Source organism: Trachypithecus francoisi, unplaced genomic scaffold, assembly GCF_009764315.1.
Source record: "Trachypithecus francoisi isolate TF-2019V2 unplaced genomic scaffold, Tfra_2.0 Lachesis_group5, whole genome shotgun sequence".
Lineage (NCBI taxonomy): Eukaryota > Metazoa > Chordata > Mammalia > Primates > Cercopithecidae > Trachypithecus > Trachypithecus francoisi.
The window spans coordinates 90,561,935-90,588,017 of NW_022681470.1; the positions used below are offsets into that span (position 1 = coordinate 90,561,935).

At 39.6% G+C, this 26,083-nt stretch overlaps 1 long non-coding RNA gene across 2 annotated transcripts; it reads right to left on the reverse strand.

Annotated features, from left to right (window-relative positions):
• LOC117075412 lies at nt 1–25,782 on the reverse strand. Of its 2 annotated transcripts, none has more exons than XR_004433991.1 (3): nt 25,594–25,782; nt 400–559; nt 1–115 (listed from the first exon to the last, which is right to left on the reverse strand). It is a non-coding gene; the product is annotated as an uncharacterized LOC117075412 (long non-coding RNA). The 2 variants fall into 2 exon arrangements; XR_004433992.1 differs by having other exon boundaries at nt 53–115; nt 370–559.
• Nucleotides 25,783–26,083: the final 301 nt, after the last annotated feature.

The window sequence follows — 26,083 nt, forward strand, 5'->3', positions numbered from 1 at the left end:
GCCCAAACAGCCAGGGCAAACTTAATCAAAAAGAATAAAGCTGGAAGCATCACTTTACCTGACCTCAAAAAGTTGTCTTAATACAGGTGATCTTCATCAAACTGATGAAGGACATCTACAAGAAAATGACAAATATGCATATGAAAAGATGCTCAACATCATATATTCACAAGGGATTGCAAATGAAGAATAATGAGATACCACTACACATCTATTAGAGTAGCTAAAATCCAAAATGCTGACAATACCAAATGCTGGTGATGATGTGGAGCAACAGAACTCTTATCAGTTGCTGGTGGAATTGCAAAATGGTAGAGCCATTTTGGAAGACAGTTTGACAGTTTCTTAGAAAACTAAAAATACTCTTACATTCCAGTACTTGTTCTCTTTGGTATTTACCCGAAGGAGTTGAAAACTTATGTCCACAAAAGAAGCCTTCAGACATGACTGTAGCATCTTTACTCATAATTGCCAACACTCAGAAGCAATTAAATGTCCTTCAGTAGGTGAGTGGATCAATAAGCTGTGTTATATCCAGACAATGGGATATTATTCAACCCTAGAAGAAATGAGACATTAAGCCATGAGAAGATATGGAGGAACCTTATTAAATGAAAGAAGCTAATCTGAAAAGGATACCTACTGTAAAATCCTAAAATGACAAAAGTATAGAGAGAATAAAATCAGTGCTTGCCATGGGGTTGTGAGAAGAAAAGGAGTTAATGGAGAACAGATCATTTTTAGGGCAATGAAACAACTCTGTATGATACTATAATGGCGGATAGTTGTCATTTTGCATTTATCTAAATGTATTGAAGGTAGGATACCAAGAGTGGACCCTAATATAAATTGCAGATTTGGGGTAGTAAAAATGTATCAGTATTGGACACATGTTCACTGATTGTAACAAAGGTACCCCTCTGGTGGGGGATGGTGATGATGAGGGAGGTAGTGCATGTGAGGGGTGAGTGGCATATAGAAACTGTAATTTCCATTCAATTTTGCTGTAAATCTAAAACTGCTCTTAACAAAAGGATATTAAACAAAAAAGAAGATGTTATGGGATTTAAAAATAACAAGATTTATTTGCCATAAAACATGCAGGAAGACCAGAGCTTGTAAGCAGCCTTGTTAGTGAGATCAAAAGTGATCGCCCTGTGATAGGATTTTCTGGCTACTGCTAAAAGTAGACAGGAACTTGTATTAATTGAATTTCTTCTCTATGCCAGACTTTAATCACAGTTCTTTTTCATATCCCCTGATTCTTCCCAATAACTTCTCAAGGCTGGTATGCATACGTTGAAATATTTTATATCTCTAGCTGGGTTTTCTTTCTAGGCCATGGCCAAAAGAGCACCGTGGTCTGTTCGCCCTTGTTGGAAATGAAGTTTATATCCTCAAAGAGAATTGACTCTAGGGAAGTCTCAGAAGTGGCTTTGACCACTTTTTAAAAAGTTTGGTCTATAAGTAATTGCAGGACTTCTAAAGGGGCACTCTTACTCCACACAAATAAAAAGTGTTTGGGATTTTAGCCCTTTGTTGAACTTCTTAATGGAATGATATGGATTCAGGAGTCATGTCTGTGTTCTATTAGGCATGATATGTGTAACTACGATGCTAACAATAATAGGAATCAACAAATTTGGATTTTTATTTCTTAAGCACCTATTATATGCCAACTTAAATTATCTTACTTAATTCTTCCAACAACCTTATGATTAAGTATGATTTTCAGTTTTGCAAATGAGGCAAAAAAGGGTTAGCTAAATTGCCCTACAATTTACAATGATAATTTATGGAATTGGAATTAAAACTCAAAATTGTTGGGAACAGGCCCCAAAATCTGGCCACAAACTGGCCTCGAAACTGGACATAAACAAAATCTCTGCAGCATTGTGACATGCTCGTGATGGCTTTGGTGCCCATGCTGGAAGGTTGTCAGTTTACCGGAATGAGGCCAAAGAACATCTGTCCCACCCAGGGAGGAAAGCTGCTTAAGGCGCTCTTAAACCACAAACAATAGCATGAGCCATCTATGCTTTAGGGACATGTTCATGCTGCAGATAACTAGCCAGAGCCCATCCCTTTATTTCCCTTAAGGAATACTTTTAGCAAATCTTATGACTGGCTTGCTGTCAATAAATGTGTGGGTAAATCTCTGTTAGAGGCTCTCAGCTCTGAAGACTGTGAGACCCTTGATTTCCCATTCCACACTCTCTGTTTCTGTGTGTGTGTCTTTAATTCCTCTAGCGCTGCTAGGTTAGGGTCTCCCCAACCAAGCTGGTCTCGGCACAAAGTTTTTTGACTGTATGTTCTATTATAAACAACACTGAAAATTGTGCTTGTGGTTTTATCTTTTAGTAGCGTCTGAGAGTGAGTCATGAGAAACAGTACTATGTATATGTGGATGGGTGTGCAGATAAGCTGAGATGTGCAGACAGGCAGATAAGCTGACTGCTTTTTTTTTTTTCCTAAAAAGGAAATGAAGGTTTAAAAAATGCTCTGAAAGAACCAACAAGTATGGCGACACCTTTTTGGAACTCCCATGGTATACATTCCTCTTTTTGTGTGGAGAATTGTTTTGTTTTACTTTAAGGGAGTCAAGCAACTAACTTGACTTGCTTCTCTTGATGCTTTTACCCTGGTATCAAAATGAAAAACATCATTTATCATAGTTCAAAACAACTTTAAAATGTATGAAGGTTAAGGAATGTGTGCGACCCACATTGTGCAAGAGCTAGTTTAGTAGCAGAGCCTAGATTAAAAGTCAGGTCTCCTGACTCCCAGTCTACATCTCCACAGTGACTCCTATGAATGTAGGAAATGATGCCCTTCTGTGTGGTTCAGGCAAAGCCTCCTAATCAGACCTGGGGAAGGGACGCCTAGCTGGACTGTATTCTAGAGCTGTTTCTTTGACATCCTGATCTAAATTCCCATGTTCCCAATTAGCATTAATTGAGGGAGAAAGAGGAAAAAACTGGAGCCTCCCCAAAGCTCCCTGCTGCACAACTCATGGAGGGGGTGGTCTCTGCAGAGAAAAGGTTGATAATTACAGAAGTTGAGGCTGTGAATCATTGAGCTGGCACCAGCTCCTCCTGGGAACTGTTCCCTTGATTCTCCCCCAGCTCCCCCAGTTCAATTAAGCAGCTTGTTTGCCTTCTCATTAGTAAAACTTGTTAGCATTTTGTTCTATTCCCCTGAGTTGCTTAGGAGAAAAGTTTTGTGGGAGGATTTGCTTCATTGGATAGGTTTAGCTCTCATGCTCTCTATGAGATACTGAGGTACCCATGTCCTCCAAACAGGCCATGTATAACAGTGGTAGTTCAGCAATGGGTCCAAGGCTCCACTGTTTGGACAAAGGGAAGAGGAAGCAAAAAGCTAGACTGGTAAGGATAGGGAAGTTCAATGCAACTGCCTCATATCCAACTGATAAGGAAATATTTAAGACATTTCCTTAATGTACACATTGCTCAAAGATTCCCAGGCACATTGCATATTGTTGGGCCTCTGAGCAGAGGTACCCATGCCTTCTGATCTCTCCTCTCCATGTACAGAATTTGTGCAGACCCTCACATTGCTACAGCTTTTCAGAGCCCATCAAGCACTTTCATATTTCAGTAGTGCCTCCCCACTTAGGCAAGCTCCTACTTCTTCAGCATGAACTTACTCTGTTCTTGGCTTACTCAGAACAGAGACTGACTACATCAATAGGGGGATTTCTAACCCTTCTCGCTAAGATCAGGTGAAATGACATTGAAAATTGCCCATTTTTTTTAGCCTGTTCAGACCAACCCTCAACAAGTTAATTTAATACCTATATGTTGACCACTGCCAACATTAGTAGAATACCAGTAAAACTATTGAGTGACCACTAAAGTGGCTATATAAATGTATAAAGGAAACTGAGACTCCGAAAGATTATATATCTAGTCCAGGATCACAGAAAAAAAAAATAACGAGTCTGGTGTTCATGCATAGGTGAGTGGTGTAGAAGGAGGACATTCTGGACAAAGAAATACAGAGAAAGTAGGGAGGTGGTTCAGTATTTAGTAATAGTCCAGAGTGGATAAAGAGGAAAGTATAGAGGGAGTATATAAATAAATGAAAGACCCAATTAAAGATAATAGATTCAGAAAATGTTAAAACTTCATCATCACTCTGGTTTTACTTTCCCTGATCTGAGACACCTGGATCTATTAAAACACCCATCCTTAGTCTCCTGAAATATCTAAGGTCTGAGTTACAGCAGAAACAAAAGACTCTTTAATATAATAAGGGTCTCAGAACCTGCCCCAATTTCCCCCATTCTCTGCCCCTCAGCATTAGAAGGAGTTTTTAAGTTATGCCATTATCCAGCTTTTGCTTCCTGGGTCTCAGCCCGTGTGCCTGAGGTCCTAGTGTTGCTGCCTCTTTCCTTGGGGGCACTAGACTGTATTTTCCTTTTCAGATTACACCCATGCCTATGCCGCCCACAGGTAGGCAGGTCTCCGGGAACCATGGATGTTCTCTCTTCCTTCTCATTACTTCGACAATCGCTGCACAGCACTAGCAAGGAGCAGACTCAGTTTTGCAGTGAGATCAAAGACAACACCCTGGAAATAATCTGATCCCATATTTTTGAACAAACCAAAAAGCAGCACTAGAAAATTAATATATAAAGCAGGTAAATATCACACAGAAAACAAACTAAAATAGTATAAATGGGGAATTGAAGCTCTATTTCCTGTGCCCTCTTTTCTCCCCTGGCTTTCCCAGCAGTTTCTCTTCTGAGATGATTTAGTTCAACCTTTTCACTCTTTTGATGAGTGAATTGAGGGCCAAGGAGGTAACATGACCTGCCAAAAGATGCGCAGCTCATTAGTGGCTAAGGCAAACTAGAACTTTTCAGAGGCAGGTCACGGAGTTGAGTCTTGAATACCTTTTATAAAATTGCTTCTTAAAAATTATTATATATTTGATCAATAACCAATTTTTGCTTCTTATATTTCTGGTTTATGTCAGCAACTATAAGCTGTTTTCTGAATACTTTCATACTCTTTAGACCCTTTTCATACCTTTATAATCTTTAAATTTATTTCTTCATTCTAAGAGAGGATTATCCCAATTTTTACATAATGAATATAAAAATGTTACTGAACTTGCTCTAAGAAAATATAAATTCAACCCTAGGTTCACTCCAGCAGACTGAGTGACTGTGGTAAGACTTTCTCAACCTCATTTTCTTTGTCTGTAGAATGAGAGGCTGGCAGTTGATGACTGCTTACATTCCTTCCATCTTAGGGAGTTTTGATCCTATGATTACAACACTTCTTAAAGAAAGCAGGATCTGAACTAGGCCCATATGGGTAAGATCCAAATACCCAGAGCAGAGATGGGAAGGTGTTGGTCCAAATTCAAGTGTTGCCACTTTTTGGTTATGTAATTCTGGACAATTTTTTGTTGTTGTTTGTTTGTTTCTGTTTTTTGAGACAGCAGCTGGCTCTGTTGCCCAGGCTGGAGTGCAAGGGCACATCTCGGCTCACTGCAGCCTTGATCTTCTGGGCTCAAGCAATTCTTCTGTCTCAGCCTCCCAAGTAGCTGGAACTACAGGCACGTGCCACCATACTTGGCTAATTTTTAAATTCTTCATAAGGACAGGGTCTTGCTTTGTTGCCCAGGCTGTCTAGAGGTCGTAGACTTAAGCATCTGCCTGCCTCAGCCTCCCAAAGTACTGGGATTACAGGTGTGAGTCACTGCTCCCAGCCTGGGCAAAAAAAAATTATCTCACTTTGACCATCTCTTTCCTTATATTTAAAAAGATTATGATCTCCACAGTTCTCTAAGGCTTAAAGGAAACAAAACATACAAAATGATTAACACTGTTCCTGACACTTAAGAGGTGCTCATGAATAATAGAAAGTCTTGTTATTTCAGAGACAGACTGTATAGAAGATATTTTACTGCCTGGCTCTTTGGGGTTCAATCGTTATGTTTAGCATATTCTTTATTATTATTCTTTTTTTTTGAGACGGAGTCTCACTCTGTCACCCAGGCTGGAGTGCAGTGACGCCATCTCGGTTCACTGCAACCTCCGCTTCCCGGGTTCACGACATTCTCCTGCCTCAGCTTCCCGAGTAGCTGGGACTACAGGAGCTCGCCACCACGCCTGGCTAAATTTTTTTGTATTTTTAGTAGAAATGGGGTTTCACTGTGTTAGCCAGGGTGGTCTCGATTTCCTGACCTCGTGGTCCACCCGCCTCAGCCTCCCAAAGTGATGGGATCACAGCCACAAATCACGGCGCCTGGCCTATGTTTACCACATTCTTAATGGCATGATATGAATAATGTACTTAAACCTTCCTTTTTCTTCAGTTTCTTCATCTGCAAAATGAGGGCATCAATAAGAATTTCTTCAGACAATAATTGTGAGGGTTAAATAATTGTAAACATGTAAAGCATGTAAAATAGTAAACACAATCTACAAGATAGACAGTATTGGTTGAATTTTTTCACATCAGTTTCTACAATGGAAATTCATGCCTAGTTTTACAATACCTCACATTTTTTAATGTGGATCAGTAGAATTGGCAGTACTCCAAATCAGGCATTTACTTTGGACCCAGGTGGCCAAAGTGACCCTGGAGCATCCTTTGTATATTTCTGGGCCCTTGTGAAATTTACTCTAGGGCCCTAATATATAGCTTTTGGGACCCTATTTTTCTTCTTACCCTTTCTGTCGTCCTACATTGCAGTTATCTCAACCTGTTTTTATTGAGAGGTGGTTGTGTTAGCAAAATCACTGGCAATTGCTCGGCTCACACTAATTGACACTGTCGAGGTTGTATAGTGCAATGAGCCGGGGAAACTTACAATCTACATGGAGACCTAAGTAGTTGTATGACAACTCACGGCAACATATACCTCATGTTGCCTGGCATATTCATCCATTTATGAATGAATGAATGAATGAATGGACTCCTAAGGATTAAATGAGGTTGACAGAGATTAAGCACCCTTCCTGTGACCACACCAGGAGTCATCTTCCTTTCTTAGATTACTTCAGTGCTCCAGGCTTACCTCTCTTTTACTTCATAATCATTTATTCTCTGCAAACTTCTAGAGTTCCTTCTTCTAATCTTCCTTAGGGCAGAGCTTTCCAATAAATATAGGTATCAGGTGTGCTAAGCACCTGATCTCTTTGCCTCTCATCCTTTGAATGACCAAGTGGATCTTGAGAAAATTATAGCCTTTGGTCAGTTTGCATTTGTCAACCAGCAGCCTTTCTGTTTACCTCAGTGTGTCATACAAATATTATTGCTTTAGTTTTTTTTTCTATGATGTTAAAAGAAGTGGGAAATAATCATCAATGTAATACATTAGGTTATGCTATAGATTAAATATTTATGTTCCTATAGCATTCATAGGTTGAAACCTAACCCCAAGGGGTTCTAGGAGGTGAGGCCTTTGGAAGTTGATTAGGTCATAAGGGCAGAGCCCCTATGCATGAGATCAGTGCCATTTACAAAGGATGCTTTAGAGAGTTCCCTCTCTCCTTCTACCACATGCTGCTGTAATGAGGAGAAAGCCATCTTTGGACTGAGAAGCAGACTCTCAACAGACACGGAATCTGCTAATGTCTTGATCTTCTATTTTCAAGACTCTAGAACTGTGAAAATAAATTTTTGTTGTTTATAAGTCACCCAATCTGTGGTAGTTTGTTATAGCAGCTCAAACTGTGTAAGACGAAGTCTAAGACCTTGTCTAAGGCCCAACTCTTTCGCCTTATCTTTTATGTTGACATCAGTTTTAACACTCTAGAAGGGTAGAAACTCTATGCATATATGTGTGTGTGTGTATATGTATACACACACACAGAGACATATATACACACAGACATATACATATAATATACATATATGTATACATACCCACATATTAAAATCACAAACTCTGCAGAGGCATCAAAGTTAAAGTTCTATCATCTAGGATGTTCATGTGGTTGATCATCCAAGTGAAGCCCAGATAATTTTAAGAATGAAACAGGGCATTGTTAACAGTTATTCTGGGTCAAGAAGCATTTAACTAAAACTCTCTTGAGCAAACCAGAATATATCACTGTATTGACATGCATTTTTAAAATTCATGTATTTGTTTCAATAGACAGTATCTCTGACTGGGCTCACACCTGTAATCTCACTCCTGTGAGTGAGTGACTCACACCTGTAATCTCAACACTTTGGGAAGCTGAGGTGGGAGGATTGCTTGAGCCCAGGAATTCAAGACCAGCCTGGGCAACATACTGAAACTCTGTCTCTATCAAAAACAAAACAAAACAAAATAAAAATTAACTGGGCATGGAGCACATGCCTGTAGTCCCAGGGAGGCTGAGATAGGAGGATGGTTTGAACCTAGGAGGAGGAGGTTGCAGGGAGCTGAGATCACGCCGTTGCACTCCAGCCTGAGAGATAGACCAAGACCCTGTCTCAAAAAAAAAAAAAAAAAAAAAAGGACGATACATATACATTATTAGAAAATCAAAATAATCCATAAAAGGTATATATAGAAGAGTGTTCTTTAACTTGTAGGCCGATTTGCCCCTTTCTACCCCTTGCCAGCTTCTATCTTCACAATGGGAAACAACTTTTAGTAATGTTTTTTACAGTCTTTCCATTTTTCTTTATGTAAAAACAAGCAAATATAAATATTCCTATGTGCCCTCCGGAGCTCTTGCCATATCACTGAAGAAGGTGCTTCCTCATTTTGGTAAACATCTCTGTGCTTGTTTCACAAATGGGAGATTTAACAAATCTCCCTTGAAATGCTCTTGGGTCACTTCCAGTCTTCTGCTATTACAAAAAGCAGAACTACAGTGAACAACCCTGTGTATACATATCATTTCATATATGTGTGTATATATATCTGCAGGATAGATTCTTAGAAATATGATTACTGGGTCATAATACAAATAAATGTGTAGTTTACACAGGTTTTACTTTTTCACCCAACGTATGCTATTTTGTACTCCTACAAGCAATGCATAAAAAGGTCTGTTCCTTGCAGCTTCTCCAACAAAGTATGTTTTTGAATCTCTGGAACCTTGTCAATCTGAAAAGTCAGCAAAGTTGTTTAATTGTAATTTAAAGTTGCATTCATCTTATTATGAGTTAGATTGAATGTCTTTTCATATAAGTGCTCCTGCTTTTTTATAAATGCCTATCTTGGGGTCTGTTTCCCCCGTTCCAAATTAAGCATTTCAAGGAAAGGAACCCTGTGTTAGGCATCTCATATTTTCCCTAGTGTGAGGGTGGGAAATAGAGTGTTCAATAAATGTATTTAATGAATAAATAACAGAATCACTGGTATTTCCTCTTCTCATACTTTTTTAGTTGTACTTTAAATCACCTTTTCTAACCTTCAAATCACATTTTTTCTTGGAAAATATTATTACACATGTCTGTCCATAATATAGAATATGTAGATGAAAAAATTTAAAATCACTTATAAAATTAAAACAATTATTTACCTATTTCTTTTTAATCATTTCTCATAACATAGGCTTTTTCAAATATTAGCAATCGTATGATGAAATGTTGACACTTTTGAAATTCTCCTTGCTTCACCGAACATTATAACACTCTTAATTGTCTCTCTTGCTAAATCATGAATTTCTTGATAGAGGCAGAACGCCTCATTCTTTTCTCTAACTTCATGTCTAATACAGCATAAATGTTAAATGAGCACTTTACAGGAAGAGGATCTCATGAGAAGAAATTAAACAATTTTCTTAGCTAAGCAAGGCCTATATTTGGAACACTATCACTTTTATTTTATCTCTTCATGTTACTTTTAATTTACAAACCTCTCACTCCTCATTATATACAACGTAAAATTTTTAGCACATATTTCTGTGTTGATTTTGTGTGTAATTTTTTTATAAACAGGCATTTGTATCACACTGATTGCTTTCTGAAGGTGAACACGCAGCCATCACTCATTTACTGCCAAGACAGGACGATACACTACAAAGCATAGGGGAAGTCTGTATCAGAATATGTCTTATAAAACCCATAGATAAAGCTGCAAATTAGGGGTGTTTTAGTATTTGAGACTATGAAAGATAAACTAATTTTGTCAAGTGGCAGCTGCAACCATTCATCCTGCAGAAAGGTCACATGTTTCTGATGAAGTGGAATCTTGGCTTAAGGCAGGAGAAGACTGAATGAGAACTTCTAATTACCCAAGCACCTGGATAGTTTTTTAACTCAAGGAGACAGCCTTCCAATCTTGAGGTTACAGTATTTTTTAAAGTAAAACTCTCCAAACAAAATCTCATCTTTTCCTGCTGTTTAAGTAATTCCAGCCCTCTCAGGAAATTTTTCAGGTTGATATGAGGAGACTCAAGGGTTTCCTCTATATCGATGTGATCTGTGTGAAAATCTTTTACAGTGAATATTCTGATAGCCAATTTAATTTTGCTATTATCTTGTATGATTTTCTTTTTTGCCTCTGATTCCTAAATATCAAACCACATTTGTATCTACAAGTGATGCAAATGTATTCTTTTCCAGTGGATCAGGGCTTCAATCTGTTAGTTATATGGCCTCTACATCCATCCATCCAGTACATGCTCATGTATTGTGTTCAGTTGAGGTCAGAGTCCATGTACTGACCATAAGACTTTTATGAAGATGATACCGATAGTGATGAAAAGGAAAGCGATGATGAAAACATAAACAAACATATGTAAATGCCACATAAAATAATGATATGGTGGTCACATAAACAATGATAGCAATACTGGTGATGGTGATTTAGAACACTGCTCGGCACATAGAGAGCATTTGACAATGATTAAATCAATGAATAAATGATAGGGGAGATAGTAAGGGTAGTGGTCATGGTGATTGTTGTGGAGACGGAGATAGTCAAAGCAGAAGTGATGGCACTGCTGATCTTTCTCATATTGTGGTAGGGTTAACAATGGAAAAATACCTTTGCAGGGACATGGTCGGAGCTGAAGGCCATTATCCTCAGCAAATTAACGCAGGAACAGAAAACCAAGTACCTCATGTTCTTAATTATAAGTGGGAGCTAAATGTTGAGAACACAGGGACACATAGAGGAGAACACGCACTGGGGCCTATTGAAGAGTGGAGAGTGGGAAGAGGCAGAGGATCAGAAAAAGTAACTAATGGTAGGAGGCTTAATACCTGGGTGATAAAATAATCTGTACAATGAACCCCTGTGACATAGGTTTACCTATGTAACAAATCTGCACATGTACTGCACATGTGTTAAACCTGCATATTTACCACACATGTATTAAAATGAAACTATTACACATTAGTAGAAAAATGAGGAACAAACAGATTATTTACTCCTTTCTGGTCATTTCGCTGATCTTACTAGAAGGGAGTAGAGATGAAGCTGATTGGGAAGTCTTTTCACAAAGTAATTTTTAAGAAGATTAAACTCGTTTTTAGAGTGATCAAGATGTTGTTCTCCATGTATGCACAAGGATATATGAGTTGGATTTATTCTCTTTTTATAAAAGGCTATGTGGGACTTGCAAAACTTCTAGTGGCCCAGAGGAGGCAATGCACCTGGGATTAAACTCTAAAGTCCACAGTGAAGGTTGCAGAATTGAGAAAAGTCATTTGAGACATAGAGCTGCTCTGCTGCACTTCCTTTTGCACAACTTCTTGCCCCAGAGAAGTCCTTATTGAAAGCTTTACACACTTAGCAACTCCAGGGAACATGTAGCAAGGAGCCCCTGGGAGGCCCGCATTTCCAGGAACACGAAATATAAATAGGGGAGTGTCTTGGGGTAGAAAGGATGCCGAGGAGAATGCTATAGTCCTAATGTCATCAAAACCATCAGGTAATGGGCAGGAGTGGTGCCAAAAAGATGACAGTAGCCAAAGAAGACAGCTAGATGAAGGCTTTGAATGAGGCTTATTAGGGTATGGGAGGAAAACTCAAGTGACATAGGTGTTGATTCTCTTCAAAACCCATCACCATTTCCCAGTTTAGGGAAACACACATTATCTGTGTCATAAGAGTCTTGGGAAACAAATACTTTTTTTTTTTTTTTTTTGAAGAGGAAGCTGAGGTTAAGTAAAAAATTGCTCAACTTAATGTCTAGTGGCAACCAAATCGCTGACTTCAGAGTAGGGTTTTCCTATTATACCATAGGACTTCTGGCTTCTTGGCTTCTTGGCTTCTTCTTGACTTCATGGTTTTCCTTTTTGAGAATTCCTAGCACACATCCTTCTGGGATGATTTTTTCACCCAGCACAGTGTATCTGCTGGGTGAATTATCATCAGGCACTACGGGCTTAGGATATTACAGTTTTTGGAGATTCTGCATTTCTTTTATTTTCCATTTTTTCTTCTTCTAGTTCTTACCAGGATAGGCTAAACACTTCAGAGGGGCTTCTTGAAAGAAGCTTCAACAGTCACTTTGGGGAGATGACTTTTCTTCCTTCGCCACAGTCCAATATTGTTGGTTATTTTCTCATTGGGAACTACCAAGGGATAGCAGTAGGAATTTTCTAGCTCTCCTGTTATTGGATGGTGGAGTAGGGGAGAAAATCACTGAGTCACTGGAGCGCAATATTATAACATAGAAAGGGATTAAACTGGGATCAGGAGCCTTGGTTTCTAGTCCCAGCCCTGCTACCAACAGACTATGATATGGGACCAACCATTTCTGCTTTTGGGGCTTCAGTTCCTCTAGTGTAAAGTGAGGAACATTGATTAGATAATGTCTCAAGTTCCTTTTAAGTGCTCAGATTTTACAAATAGAGGAAGAAGCTTGAAGTAATTTATATTCTATCTTTGTCACTTGTTCCTAGGAATCATGGATCATGTCAATCATAACTGGACCCAGAGTTTTATCCTTGCTGGTTTCACTACCACTGGGACCCTACAACCTCTTGCCTTCTTGGGCACCCTATGCATCTATCTCCTCACTCTTGCAGGAAACATTCTCATCATTGTCCTGGTACAGTTAGATTCTGGACTGTTCACCCCCATGTACTTCTTTATCAGTGTCCTCTCCTTTCTGGAGGTGTGGTATGTCAGCACCACAGTGCCCACGCTGCTGCATACCTTGCTCCATGGGTGTTCACCCATCTCATCAGCTGTATGCTTTATTCAGCTGTATGTCTTTCACTCCTTAGGGATGACTGAGTGCTACCTGTTGGGTGTCATGGCACTGGATCGCTACCTTGCCATCTGCTTCCCACTCCACTACCATGCACTCATGAGCAGACAGGTACAGTTACGACTAGCTGGGGCCACTTGGGTGGCTGGCTTCTCAGCTGCACTTGTGCCAGCCACCCTCACTGCCACTCTGCCCTTCTGCTTGAAAGACGTGGCCCATTACTTTTGTGACTTGGCACCGCTAATGCGGTTGGCATGTGTGAACACAAGCTGGCATGCTAGGGTCCATGGCGCAGTGATTGGTGTGGCCACTGGTTGCAACTTTGTGCTCATTTTGGGACTCTATGGAGGTATCCTGAATGCTGTGCTGAAGCTACCCTCAGCTGCCAGTCGTGCCAAGGCCTTCTCTACCTGTTCCTCCCACATGACTATGGTGGCACTATTCTATGCTTCTGCCTTCACAGTCTATGTGGGCTCACCTGGGAGTCGATCCGAGGGCACAGACAAGCTTATTGCCTTGGTGTATGCCCTTGTTACCCCTTTCCTCAATCCTATCATCTACAGCCTTCGCAACAAGGAGGTGACGGAGGCTTTAAGGAGAGTCATTGACAGGATCAGAATTATTTTAAGAGAACCTCAATGATCTAATTTGTCATAGCCTTGTTGGTGATTGTGAGAATCAGCTGGTTGGCTTGTCAATTACGTAGTCAGAGTCTAAGAAAACGTCAGTAAAGAAATGAAAAAGATCAGTAGTCAAACATGCTGCACGCACCCGTGCCTGAATTGGTCAAAGTTGGAAAATGTAAAGAGAAAGGGGTTATGGTCTCTGATTACCCCATTCTAATGGGAAAGAAATGCAACAAAGGGAGAAAAAAATAGAGATGCAGAACAAGTGGTTAAGCTGTATCTATGGCTTAGAGAGACAGTGCAATAGAGAAAGAAAGAAGACAAATTAAAGCTAGGAGTGGCAGGTTTAGTCAAGATTCCCGGAGAAAGGTTAAGAAGGTGGAAAACTGGGTTAGCAAAAAGGAGTCTAAAATTTTAGCTTGTATAAAGTTGCAGATGTAGATCAGCGAGCCATGAGCAGAATACTTATCAATTTGTGGCATCCAGTGATTCTGGGTTATTATGTGACCAAATATAGCTTGATGGAGAAAAAACCTGAAGTTCTGATCACAGTTCTTTTCTCCCCAACTCCTCTATTGCTTCCTCTGCTGAGCAGAGTAATCTCCCATTCCTTGAGGGTGTCTGAACTAGGGACCAAGTACCTGCTAGAGTATGATCAGATAAATTAGTGAGAAAATAGGACTAGATCTTGGCAGAGACTAAATATGGCCTAATCTTGAATACTTTCCATTTTCCTCATTCTTACAGACCTTACTGCTTTATTTTATGTATGTCTGTATATGCCAGAAATAGTTACAGCTGCCTTCATATTTTAAAATTTTTAATCTTTTTAATATCCCTCTGAAGAAGGAAGAACATCCCAATATTTATGTAATTAAAATTATAAAGGTTATTGAACTTGTAGTAAGGAGAGACAAATTCAATCCTAAATCCACTTCAGCTGACTGAGTGACCCTCCTCAGCCTCATTCTCTGTCTGTAAAATGAAAGACTGGCAATGAATGAGTGTTCTCATTCCTTTCAGCTTAGGAAGTGTTGATTCTATGCTTATGGCACTTGTTTTGTTTTGTTTTGTTTTGTTTTGTTTTGTTTTTTAAGATGAAGTCTTGCTCTTATCTTCCAGGCAGGAGGAGTTATCTTATCCAGGCAGGCTGGAGTGCAATGGTGCGATCTCAGCTCACTGCAACCTCTACCTCCCAGGTTCAAGCCATTCTTCTGCTTCAGCTTCCTGAGTAGCTGGGATTACAGGCGCCTATAGCACTTCTTAAGGAAAGCAGGACCTGAACTAGGTCCAGAGGTGTAAGATCTGAATTTGCAGAGCAGAGATGGAAAGGTGTTGGTATAAATTCAGGTGTTGCCATTTTTGCCTCTATTATTCTGGGCAAAAAACATAAGCTCTCTCTAATGCCAGATTTGCTTTCCTTTAAAAAAAAAAACTACATCACAGTGTTCTAAAGTTAAATAACACATAGTAAGTATTTCATAAGCAAGTTAGTCTCAGCATCCCAGAATCAGGACAGTATAGTGGTTACAGCATGGACTTTGAAGCTTCTCTGCCTGTGTTCAAACGTCAGTTCTACCATTTATTTGCTGTGTGATCATATGCAATACACTTAAATTCCCTCCATCTCAGTTCCCTTATATGCAAAATGGGGGCAATAAAAGAACGTTAAGCATATAAATATTAATCGTTGTTACTTCAAAGTTTTCCACATAAATGTCTTCAGTGGGAATTTATTTCTTTGATAATGCTTAGTTTTATACCTATCTCACATTGTTATTACAATAGACTTGGTAACTCCCCAAATGAGGCATCTTCTTTTGACCTAAGGGTCCAAATTTATCTTTCCACAAACTGAGGAGTAGTTCCTGCTTTCAAGAAGTCTATGCTGTTTCCCCAAATACAAGGTGCAAAACTCTATTCTGCTGACAGGCTGAGTCTACTACCTTTGGGCTCCTTTTCTTTCTCTCCTTCTGTACCTCATTTCACTCAGACTGCTTTTTTTGCAGGAACTATTATGGGCCCAACAGAAACTCTTTTTTCCCTGTGGTGGCAGCACTAGAGGATGGCTCAAATTGAAATGGCTTAGATCACATTAATTAATAGGTCATTATAGTAATAATAATTACTAAAACTGCTATAACAATTATTATTAATTACTAATATCTGTGGGGTGCACACTGTGCAGTGAACATGGGGACTTACTATCCTGTAGTGAAGACATAAGTAGTCATCTAACAACTCAAAGTGGCTTATATCTCACTACTAATTTGTACTACAATGCATGGTATCCACTCATATTTGAACAAATGAATGAATGAATAAACAAACTCTTAAGAGTCAAATGGGTGTGATAGAGATTGAGTTCCCCTCCTGAAACTCCACCAGAAGGTATATTTTTTTAAGATCCATTTACAGCTGCAAACTCCCCTTGCCTTTCATTCTACACTCTACTCTACACTCTTCTTTTTTTTCTCTTGACACCTCCTTAGTTATTTCCTTTACAATATAAAGTTCAGGTCATCTTTAGCACAGAGCTTCTCAACAGATATAAATAACAGATGTGGTGAGTTACTGAGTCCCCACCCCTAACACACACACTATGAATGGTCAGATAGGACCTAAGGGAATTGAAGTCGTTGGACTGGTTGCCTCACGCAGTAAGTGTTCACCTTAGTGTGCCCTACAGATACCATCACTTTTATAAGCACTATTATATGAAAATAAAAGTTTGAGAAGTAGTGCCTTAGTGTGACATGTTGGGGTAAGTGTCCAAGATAAGGTCCAACTTGTGGCCACTTTTCCCATGGTGACAATTGGATATTGACTCTAGCAAGATAGACAGTAAGAAGCAGTCAGGTCTAAAAGGCAGCATAATCAGACCATTCACTTGGTACTAGCACCAGGGCTGACATTCTGTCTCATAGGACATTCAAACTCAAGTACATCAGAGAACAAAATGAAATGCTATCAATGTACCTGGGGAAGACAGATATAAACCACAGTTGTACTGAGCAGACAAGGGCATGTGACCTTGATGTTTCACTTCATTTACATAGTTGTTTTAAAAGTTTATTTGCTTCAATAAATAATATCTCTAAAAGGTTCAAAAATTCATCTTATGTGTGAAGTTGACATTTTTTCTTATGTTTTTATATTTTAAAAAAAATCAGGTGATTTGAGGATCTGTCTCCTCCCACTCTATATAATAATTATCTTAAGGGAAGCAACAGTGTTATATGTATCCCATTTTCTTCAGTTCCTAGAATAAAGTCTGGGGCATAAAAGCCGTTTCAAAAATGTATTAAATAAATAGATAAATGAATTATTGTGAATTCCCCTATTTCTCACATTATGTTAGTTGCATTTCATATAATTTTTTCCTAACATTTAAAGCACATTTAAAAAATAATGTATTACATATAAATGTAGGTCATTAAATGTTTAGGTAAATAAAAATTTAAATTACTTATAATCCCATTACTTCAAAAATTATTTCTCTATTTCTAAATTCTAATAAGCATATGCTGTTTTTCCAAATAGTGGCAATGGTACTATGAAAATTTGAACAAGTTGAATACTACTTTTTTCACTTAAGCTTTTAACAAATAATTTTAGATCTCATCTTTCTCCTCAAATAATGAATTGCTTGATGAAGGTATCAGTGTAACCACAGAACCAATTCAATCTGGTTTAACTTTGTCAGTAACAAAATACAACAAAATAATGACTTGTTTTTTAGTTGCAATGGACCCTCAGGTTGCAAGCAACCCAAACATGCCCAGATGAACCAAGTGTGCCAGATTTGTGACCCTAGAGCCAACCAGAACAAAAAGGTAAACCACATGCGGAACCTAAGTATTCAGACCAAGGAATGGTGATCAAATTAAAATTAAAAAGGAAAGGATAACCAGTTGTGTTGCAGTGGAGTCATAAAAGTCAAGGACCTGGCATAACTTCTTTTCAGGAACCAATCAGATAACGCTTTGCTGCATCTTTCTATCTCCCTCTTACTTGCTCTCTGCCTATAAAACCTGTCTCCAGACTTTAGTTCGGGGAGACAGATTTGAACATTGCCTCCTGCCTCCCTGCTGGTCAACCTTGAAATAAGGCTTTTCCTTTCTTTCTTTCTTCTTTTTTTTCATCTTATTTATTTATTTATTTATTTATTTTTATTATACTTCAAGTTCTAGGGTACACGTGCATAACGTGCAGGTTTGTTACATATGTATACTTGTGCCATGTTGGTGTGCTGCACCCATCAACTCGTCAGCACCCATCAATTCATCATCATTTATATCATGTATAACTCCCCAATGCAATCCCTCCTCCCTCTCCCCTCCCCATGATAGGCCCCAGTGTGTGATGTTCCCCTTCCCGAGTCCAAGTGATCTCATTGTTCGGTTCCCACCTATGAGTGAGAACATGCGGTGTTTGGTTTTCTCTTCTTGTGATAGTTTGTTACGAATGATGGTTTCCAGCTGCATCCATGTCCCTACAAAGGACGCAAACTCATCCTTTTTTATGGCTGCATAGTATTCCATGGTGTATATATGCCACATTTTCTTAATCCAGTCTGTCACTGATGGACATTTGGGTTGATTCCAAGTCTTTGCTATTGTGAATAGTGCCACAACAAACATACGTGTGCAAGTGTCTTTGTAGTAGAATAATTTATAATCCTTTGGGTATATACCCAGTAGTGGGATGGCTGGGTCATATGGTACATCTAGTTCTAGATCCTTGAGGAATTGCCATACTCTTTTCCATAATGGTTGAACTAGTTTACAATCCCACCAACAGTGTAAAAGTGTTCCTATTTCTCCACATCCCCTCCAACACCTGTTGTTTCCTGATTTTTTTAATGATTGCCATTCTAACTGGTGTGAGATGGTATCTCATTGTGGTTTTGATTTGCATTTCTCTGATGGCAAGTGATGATGAGCATTTTTTCATGTGTCTGTTGCTGTATGAATGTCTTCTTTTGAGAATGTCTGTTCATATCCTTTGCCCACTTTTTGATGGGGTTGTTTGTTTTTTTCTTGTATATTTGTTTGAGTTCTTTGTAGATTCTGAATATTAGCCCTTTGTCAGATGAGTAGATTGCAAAAATTTTCTCCCATTCTGTAGGTTGTCTGTTCACTCTGATGGTAGTTTCTTTTGCTGTGCAGAAGCTCTTTAGTTTAATTAGATATCATTTGTCAATTTTGGCTTTTTCTGCCATTGCTTTTGGTGTTTTAGACATGAAGTCCTTGCCCATGCCTATGTCCTGAATGGTATTCCCTAGGTTTTCTTCTAGGGTTTTTATGGTATTAGGTCTAACATTTAAGTCTCTAATCCATCTTGAATTAATATTCGTATAAGGAGTAAGGAAAGGATCCAGTTTCAGCTTTCTACTTCTGGCTAGCCAATTTTCCCAGCACCATTTATTAAATAGGGAATTCTTTCCCCATTTCTTGTTTCTCTCAGGTTTATCAAAGATCAGATGGCTGTAGATGTGTGGTATTATTTCTGAGGACTCTGTTCTGTTCCATTGGTCTATATCTCTGTTTTGGTACCAGTACCATGCTGTTTTGGTTACTGTAGCCTTGTAGTATAGTTTGAAGTCAGGTAGCGTGACGCCTCCAGCTTTGTCCTTTTGACTTAGGATTGTCTTGGCAATGCGGACTCTTTTTTGGTTCCATATGAACTTTAAAGCAGTTTTTTCCAATTCTGTGAAGAAAGTCATTGGTAGCTTGATGGGGATGGCATTGAATCTATAAATAACCTTGGGCAGTATGGCCATTTTCACGATATTGATTCTTCCTATCCATGAGCATGGTATGTTCTTCCATTTGTTTGTGTCCTCTTTGATTTCACTAAGCAGTGGTTTGTAGTTCTCCTTGAAGAGGTCCTTTACATGCCTTGTAAGTTGGATTCCTAGGTATTTGATTCTCTTTAAAGCAATTGAGAATGGAAGTTCATTCATGATTTGGCTCTCTGTTTGTCTGTTACTGGTGTATAAGAATGCTTGTGATTTTTGCACATTAATTTTGTATCCTGAGACTTTGCTGAAGTTTCTTATCAGCTTAAGGAGATTTTGGGCTGAGAGAATGGGGTTTTCTAAATATACAATCATGTCATCTGCAAACAGGGACAATTTGACTTCTTCTTTTCCTAACTGAATACCCTTGATTTCTTTCTCTTGCCTGATTGCCCTAGCCAGAACTTCCAACACTATGTTGAATAGGAGTGGTGAGAGAGGGCATCCCTGTCTTGTGCCAGTTTTCAAAGGGAATTTTTCCAGTTTTTGCCAATTCAGTATGATATTAGCTGTGGGTTTGTCATAAATTGCTCTTATCATTTTGAGGTACGTTCCATCAATACAGAATGTATTGAGCATTTTTAGCATGAAGGGCTGTTGAATTTTGTCAAAAGCCTTTTCTGCATCTATTGAGATAATCATGTGGTTCTTGTCTTTGGTTCTGTTGATATGCTGGATTACGTTTATTGATTTGCGAATGTTGAACCAGCCTTGCATCCCAGGGATGAAGCCCACTTGATCATGGTGGATAAGCTTTTTGATGTGCTGCTGAATCCGGTTTGCCAGTATTTTATTGAGGATTTTTGCATCATGTTCATCACGGATATTGGTCTAAAATTCTCTTTTTTTGTTGTGTCTCTGCCAGGCTTTGGTATCAGGATGATGTTGGCCTCATAAAATGAGTTAGGGAGGATTCCCTCTTTTTCTATTGATTGGAATAGTTTCAGAACTAATGGTACCAGCTCCTCCTTGTACCTCTGGTAGAATTCAGCTGTGAATCCATCTGGTCCTGGACTTTTTTTGGTGGGTAGGCTATTAATTGTTGCCTCAATTTCAGAGCCTGCTATTGGTCAATTCAGGGATTCAACTTCTTCCTGGTTTAGTCTTGGGAGAGTGTACGTGTCCAGGAAATTATCCATTTCTTCTAGATTTTCTAGTTAATTTGCATAGAGGTGTTTATAGTATTCTCTGATGGTAGTTTGTATTTCTGTGGGGTCGGTGGTGATATCCCCTTTATCATTTTTTATTGCATCTATTTGATTCCTCTCTCATTTCTTTTTTATTAGTCTTGCTAGCGGTCTGTCAATTTTGTCGATCTTTTCAAAAAACCAACTCCTGGATTCATTGATTATTTTGGAGGGTTTTTTGTGTCTCTATCTCCTTCAGTTCTGCTCTGATCTTAGTTATTTCTTGCCTTCTGCTAGCTTTTGAATGTGTTTCCTCTTGCCTCTCTAGTTCTTTTAATTGTGATGTTAGAGTGTCAATTTTAGATCTTTCCAGCTTTCTCTTGTGGGCATTTAGTGCTATAAATTTCCCTCTACACACTGCTTTAAATGTGTCCCAGAGATTCTGGTATGTTGTATCTTTGTTCTCATTGATTTCAAAGAACATCTTTATTTCTGCTTTCATTTCGTTATGTACCCAGTAGTCATTCAGGAGCAGGTTGTTCAGTTTCCATGTAGTTGAGTGGTTTTGATTGAGTTTCTTAGTCCTGAGTTCTAGTTTGATTGCACTGTGGTCTGAGAGACATTTTGTTATAATTTCTATTCTTTTACATTTGCTGAGGAGTGCTTTATTTCCAATTATGTGGTCAGTTTTGGAATAAGTGTGATGTGGTGCTGAGAAGAATATATATTCTGTTGATTTGGGGTGGAGAGTTCTGTAGATGTCTATTAGGTCTGCTTGGTGCAGAGATGAGTTCAATTCCTGGATATCCTTGTTAACTTTCTGTCTCATTGATCTGTCTAATGTTGACAGTGGAGTGTTGAAGTCTCCCATTATTGTATGGGAGTCTAAGTCTCTTTGTAAGTCTCTAAGGAGTTGCTTTATGAATCTGGGTGCTCCTGTATTGGGTGCATATATATTTAGGATAGTTAGCTCTTCCTGTTGAATTGATCTCTTTACCATTATGTAATGGCCTTCTTTGTCTCTTTTGATCTTTGATGGTTTAAAGTCTGTTTTATCAGAGACTAGGATTGCAACCCCTGCTTTTTTTTGTTCTCCATTTGCTTGGTAGATCTTCCTCCATCCCTTTATTTTGAGCCTGTGTGTGTCTCTGCATGTGAGATGGGTCTCCTGAATACAGCAGACTGATGGGTCTTGACTTTTTATCCAGTTTGCCAGTCTGTGTCTTTTAATTGGAGCATTTAGTCCATTAACATTTAAGGGTAATATTGTTATGTGTGAACTTGATCCTGCCATTATGATATTAACTGGTTATTTTGCTAGTTAGTTGATGCAGTTTCTTCCTAGCCTCGATGGTCTTTACATTTTGGCATGTTGTTGCAATGGCTGGTACTGGTTGTTCCTTTCCATGTTTAGGGCTTCTTTCAGGGTCTCTTGTAAGGCAGGCCTGGTGGTGACAAAATCTCTAAGCATTTGCTTATGTGTAAAGGATTTTATTTCTCCTTCACTGATGAAACTTAGTTTGGCTGAATATGAAATTCTGGGTTGAAAATTCTTTTCTTTAAGAATGTTGAATATTGGCCCCCACCCTCTTCTGGCTTGTAAAGTTTCTGCTGGAAGATCTGCTGTTATTCTGATGGGCTTCCCTTTGTGGGTAACCCGACCTTTCTCTCTGGCTGCCCTTAAGATGTTTTCCTTCATTTCAACTTTGGTGAATCTGGCAATTATGTGTCTTGGAGTTGCTCTTCTGGAGGAGTATCTTTGTGGCGTTCTCTGTATTTCCTGAATTTGAATGTTGGCCTGCCCTACTAGGTTGGGGAAGTTCTCCTGGATGATATCCTGAAGAGTGTTTTCCAACTTGGTTCCATTTTCCCCCTCACTTTCAGGCACCCCAATCAGACGTAGATTTGGTCATTTTACATAATCCCATACTTCTTGCAGGCTTTGTTCATTTCTTTTTCTTCTTTTTTCTTTTGATTTCTCTTCTCGCTTCATTTCATTCATTTGATCCTCAATCGCTGATACTCTTTCTTCCAGTTGATCGAGTCGGTTACTGAAGCTTGTGCATTTGTCACGTATTTCTCGTGTCATGGTTTTCCTCTGTGTCATTTCGTTTATGACCTTCTCTGCATTAATTAGTCTAGCCGTCAATTCTTCCACTCTTTTTTCAAGATTTTTAGTTTCTTTGCGCTGGGTACGTAATTCCTCCTTTAGCTCTGAGAATTTTGATGGACTGAAGCCTTCTTCTCTCATTTCGTCAAAGTGATTCTCTGACCAGCTTTGATCCGTTGCTGGCGATGGGCTGCGCTCCTTTGCAGGGGGAGATGCGCTCTTATTTTTTGAATTTCCAGCTTTTCTACCCTGCTTTTTCCCCATCTTTGTGGTTTTATCTCTCTCTTGTCTTTGATGATGGTGACGTACTGATGGGGTTTTGGTATAGGTGTCCTTCCTGTTTGATAGTTTGCCTTCTGACAGTCAGGACCCTCAGCTATAGGTCTGGTGGAGATTGCTTGAGGTCCACTCCAGACCCTGTTTGCCTGGGTATCAGCAGCAGAGTTTGCAGAAGATAGAATATTGCTGAACAGCGAGTGTACCTGTCTGATTCTTACTTTGGAAGCTTCCTCTCAGGGGTGTACTCCACCCTGTGAGGTGTGGGGTGTCAGACTGCCCCCAGTGAGGGATGTCTCCCAGTTAGGCTACTCAGGGGTCCAGGGACCCACTTGAGCAGGCAGTCTGTCCGTTCTCAGATCTCAACCTCCATGTTGGGAGATCCAGTGCTCTCTTCAAAGCTGTCAGTCAGAGTCGTTCGCATCTGCACAGGCCTCTGCTGCTTCCCCTGTTGTTTTTTATCTGTGCCCTGTCCCCAGAGGTGGAGTCTACAGAGACAGGCAGGTTTCCTTGAGCTGCTGTGAGCTCTACCCAGTTCGAGCTTCCAAGCGGCTTTGTTTACCTATGTAAGCCTCAGCAATGGCAGGCGCCCCTCCCCCAGCCTCGCTGCTGCCTTGAGAATAGATCGTCGCAGACTGCTGTGTTAGCAATGAGGGAGGCTCTGTGGGCGTGGGACCCTCCCGGCCAGGTGTGGGATATATTCTCCTGGTGTACCCGTTTGCTTAAAGCGCAGTATTGGGGTGGGAGTTACCTGATTTTCCAGGTGTTGTGTGTCTCAGTTCCCCTGGCTAGGAAAAGGGATTCCCTTCCCCCTTCCGCTTCCCAGGTGAGGCGATGCCTCGCCCTGCTTCAGCTCTCGCTGGTCCAGCTGCAGCAGCTGACCAGCACCGATTGTCCGGCACTCCCCAGTGAGATGACCCCAGTACCTCAATTGAAAATGCAGAAATCACCGGTCTTCTGTGTCGCTCGCACTGGGAGCTGGAGACTGGAGCTGTTCCTATTCGGCCGTCTTGCTCCGCCCCGGCTTTTCCTTTCTTAAAAGCTGATGTCACAGTATTGACTTCTCAGCTCATGGGACGGTGAGCCCACTGCACAGTAATATCAGAACTTGTCATTTTCTCTCACTCTATTTCTGATACAGAATAAATGCCAAGTAAGCACTCTTTATTGACAAGTCGTGACATAAAAGAGAAGAAACAATGCTCTTTACTAGGCCAGAACTAAACTTGGAAGCCTGGATCATTTAGTACACATATCTACACTAACTGATTCTAGATAATATTTACAATTCTTATGCTCAGGTATTTGTCATGTTGATAGCCTTCTGAGGGATCATGCATGGGCATTATAATTTACTCAGTCAATACCAAGCCATACAAATATACAATTAGATAATACAAATGATGCAGAAAGTCTGTCTCAGAGTCTGGCTCACAAGAGGAAAAGAGGAATGTAGGAACACCAATGTGATGTGATATATGGAGGAATAAAAATGAGTATTAAAGTGGCCACTTTGAGTACAGCACAATTGTTCATTTGAAGGATTGGGATAGATGGCTAATCTACATATACCCATGAAATAAAAATAAAAACAAAAGGTCTACTGGTGCTTGAGACTGTGGGAGATGCAGTAATTTAGTGAAGGATAGTTTCAACTATCCATCTTTGAGAATAGTTAGGTATTTCAGAGTAAGTGGGACATAAGCTAAATGCTGATTAAGGTTGAATGAGACCATCATATTGTCCAAATATTTGAGAGACTCTTCCAATCCCCAAGTCACATTAGTACCTGAGAAACAAATATCTTCCTTTCCTTTGGCTCAAAAACTTTCCACCTCCTACAGGAAAGCTTTTCTAATTTGATCTCAGAATACTTAGTGTTTGTCTTCCATTTAATATGATCTACTTGTTAATCTTTTTATGGTTACCTCCTTATCTTAAATTTAATATAGCAACTGCTTTCTTTCCACCTCTGATTCTGAAAAATAAAAGTACATTTGGGCCTATGAATGATTCAAATACCTTACTTCTGATAAATAAATGCTGTAATTCCATTATTTATCTGGACTCCATATCCATCAAAGTACATGCCCACAGAGAACCCACAGCTGAGATAAGAGCTCAGATGTCAAAATTAGGATGTTTAATGAACATATTGAGGATATGGATATAAACAAAAGTAATAATGAAAAAGTAGATTAGTCTCATGAAGACGCCTGGGTAATAATAACAGTGGTGATAATGTAAGTAATGGTAACAATACTGATGATGAGACTTAGACAAGTGTATTAGATATTCAACAATCAATGATTTGGAACAATGGCTAAAGATAGCTGACATGGCAAGGGGAGGGACAGTGGTGAGAGTAACAAAGGTAGAGATGCTCGGCACAAAAGTGATAGTGGTGCCTGTGCTGACTGTGATAATATGGTGATGTGGTGAGGTTAGTAAGGATGGATGAGAAATCTCCTTGCAAAGAAAGCTTTTAAAAAGATGAAACTCACCTCTGGGGTGCTAAAGATGTTATTCTTCATGTATTCAAGTTGGATTGTCTCTGCTCATAAAAAGCTGTGATGGGGAGGCCAAGGCAGATGGATCAAGAGGTCAGGAGAGGGAGATCATCCTGGCTCACACGGTGAAACCCCGTCTCTACTAAAAAATACAAAAAATTAGCTGTGTGGTGGCACATGCCTGTAGCCCCACCTACTTGGGAGGCTGAGGCAGGAGAATCGCTTGAACCTGAGAAGCAGAGATTGCAGTGAGCCGAGATCGTGCCACTGCACTCCAGCCTGGGCGACAGAGCAAGACTCTGTTTCAAAAAAACAGCAAAACAAAACAAAACAAAAAAATCGATGAAGGACTTGCAGAACTTCTAGTATCCCAGAAGAGGAAGTGTCCCTGGGATTGGATTCTAGAGCCAGTGAGGGTTGCAGAAAAGCCATTTGAAAGAGAGTTGGGCTGCTTTACTGCTCTGTGTCCAACTTCCTACCCCAG